Source organism: Arachis hypogaea, chromosome 13, assembly GCF_003086295.3.
Source record: "Arachis hypogaea cultivar Tifrunner chromosome 13, arahy.Tifrunner.gnm2.J5K5, whole genome shotgun sequence".
In the NCBI taxonomy this organism is placed as follows: Eukaryota; Viridiplantae; Streptophyta; class Magnoliopsida; order Fabales; family Fabaceae; genus Arachis; species Arachis hypogaea.
The window spans coordinates 55,533,806-55,536,892 of NC_092048.1; the positions used below are offsets into that span (position 1 = coordinate 55,533,806).

A 3,087-nucleotide genomic window follows, 5' to 3' on the forward strand; every position below is an offset into this window, starting at 1 on the left:
ATTTCGAATAAAAAGAAATTTAAAGCAATCCCTATGGTACCCTCCTCAAATTCGCTCCTTCTTCTAAGATAAAGGACGAAGAACGAAGGCCAGCCGTTATTCCCGGCTCTGTTATGAAAGAAAGCGGCAGACTCGCAGCCCAGAATTGATATTCCAGATGAAAGATGGAAGCAAATATGCCTAGGATGCCATCACTTTTTGGCGCCAAAAACCTGTCAGCCCGGCCAGTGATCGGCGTTCTCGTTCACGAAGCCAACCGTCAATTTGACTCTTAATCGGAAAGTGCTATTATTCCTTACGTCATTTTCTCTTTGAAAACAGCTTGGAACTTAGACTTTTCGGGAGCTTAATAGCTTTGAAATGATCTTTTTAGGCATTGACTCATACGTTACGTCTTTTCGAAGGCTATCTTGCCTCTTTCCGCCCTTCCTTTAAGGTTTCTATCGCCAAGAATACTAGACTGAGGAGAAGTAACTCAGCAGCCTAAGCCCGGCTTCCCTATTATACGAGGATTGATTCCCAGACAAAAACATAAGGTAGTTTACTTACTTAGTGCTTGCGCTCAAAATCCAAATTTCCCATCAATAAAGTGAGGGCTTTCCTGTTATATAGATACGGGAGAAGATTAAACCTCTCTTGGCGTGATTATATATATATATATATATATATATATATATATATATATATATATATATAATTTCATGTTTCTAGATATACGATACTAATATTATATATTTGTCAATGTAAAAAAAATATTTATACTAACAAATAATATTTGTATTTATATTAACATATAATTAAATACTTAATTAAGATTTTTGAAAACAAACAACACTTAACAAATCAACCTCATATAAGAAAAATAATGATATTTCTTGAAAAAAGAAGTTTAACAGCAATCCCAATATAGATTAATGTAGATGTATGTATAAATACAATGAAACCAAACTCACAAATGACGTACCATTTGACCACAGAATGTCATTCTTGGCTACCAAGAAACTCCCCTTATAACTAAAAAACGTGCTTCCACTTCACTCCACCTATATCCTCACTATTAATAATTTTCCTCCTCAATATAAATATTTTATTACTTCAAATAATAAAACTTTACTTTCTCAATATAAAGCTTTACTTTCTCACCACTTGTCAAGCAACTTCCCGTCCATTCTGAAATGCTGGGCCTTCTTTATAAACCTCCACTCCACACTCTTCCTGCCTCCATTACTCCACAACTTGAACAACATTTCACCAAAACTATATATAACACATACAAACACTTTTTTTTAATTATTAGTATAATGTCTAATTAGTTTTTGTGTAAAAACGCATAAAAAATCTATTGAAATTTGTAGATGAGAGGGAACACAACAATGCTTTTCATTCACTTCAACCTCCAGCACTAGCAGCATCTGAAGATACCACTAGTGTAGAGGCAAGTGAGGCTCCTTCTCAAGCCGTTGCAAATTCCATTTCATCTGATGGAGCCACACGTTGTTCTAACTCAAAGTCTTCATCTGCTTGGAATGTGGAGATAATTGGTATTAATTTATATTGCGTAATTAATTAATGTGATTAAAGCATAGTTTAAATCATTTATGCTACTAGGTTGAACATGTCTTGATCCGTAATCATTTATGCTAGCTTAAAAAATTGTAACTCCTAATATTTTCAATAATGAAGTTTTTTTATTTTTCTTAAGACTCTACAAATATGAAGAATAAGGCTAAGATTAAAGTCAAAGATGTTTGCAACTTACCTAGGGGAGACCGTGTAATTGTAGAGGTTGACGAAGAGGGTGCGGCATATGGTGAAGCACAAGGTTTACTTGTTGGCTATTGTGGTATATTAGCAACTAATGCACGTATCTTTCCAATTAGCTTTGAAAAGTGGTCAGGACAAGAAAATAGTGGCATGCCTAAGTCTTTCAAGGATGAGTGCTTTGATACAATGATAAAGGTAAAATCCATTTTATTTGAAACTTTTATTAGTTCAAATAATTATTTATTTAATTATTTATTTGTTTGTTTGAAGCCCCACTTCCATTTTACAAGCACAGAAAAGATTGTCTACAGATATTGCATTCAAAGTATTGCAAAGAAGTGGGCAACATATAGGCAAAGATTGTGGAATGAATTCTATGATCCAACCATGAGAAGAGAAGCATTGGTGAACAATGTGCCCGATGATATTCCAAGAGATCAATGGGCTTGCTTTGTCAATTATCGACTAAAACCATCTACAGTTGTAAGACACTAAACAATTCATTTAGTTATTGTTGTACTTTAATTAAAAAAACTCTTAATTGAAGTTTTATATTTATTTTTAGGAGCTTTGCATGAAAAATAAGGAAAATCGAAGCAAGCAAACCATTCCTCACACTTGTGGATCTAAATCCAGCTCTCGAAGGTGACATGAGATGGTATATATATACACACACTTGATACATGTATGATTTTACTTGCATTATATATGTTAATTGTTTAACTCTTTATTCTTTCTTTTTTAATACTTGGAAACGGGGAAGAAGCCTAGTAGAGGAATGATATACATTGAAACACATAAGAGAAAGGATAGGTCTTTTGTAAATAACGAGGCATTAACTATAGTGGTAAGTGTTTTGTAAGTCTTTTCTATGTTATCTTATTTTATTTGCATGTGATCATGTGAAAAATGTTATTTGAGTGTGTTTGCTTGTGGATTAAGATATATAATGATTATAGAAAAGTGGTTCACTTCACTTACATGCATTTTTCACTTTAAATTTTTGGTTGTGATCACACAAGCTTATAGTTCCAGCAAGTACTGAGCTGCAGAGGACTTTAAATAGACATTCTTATTTGGTTGGTGGCTCTCTTGTAAAGACACATGATTTTGAATTGAAAGTTCTGCATATCCTAATTTTTCTATGCTGCTACTAGTGTTCTTCTATATATTGTTCTGATTCTATAGTTTAGAGTTTTGAGCTATGTTGGTATTCGATAATATTAATGAAATATTCATGCTTTCAAATATTCAGGCGCTTGGATCTTATGAGATTTGCAAGTGATATAGACAAGAGAAGGAAGAAAGTGAAGAACTGCTAAT

At 33.2% G+C, this 3,087-nt stretch overlaps 1 long non-coding RNA gene across 1 annotated transcript; it reads left to right on the plus strand.

Moving 5' to 3' along the window:
• Window positions 1-1,742: 1,742 nt before the first annotated feature.
• Window positions 1,743-2,657, plus strand: LOC140178160 (uncharacterized). Its single transcript, XR_011870403.1, has 3 exons — window positions 1,743-1,959; window positions 2,035-2,247; window positions 2,330-2,657. It is a non-coding gene; the product is annotated as an uncharacterized lncRNA (long non-coding RNA).
• The last annotated feature ends 430 nt before the right edge of the window (window positions 2,658-3,087 follow it).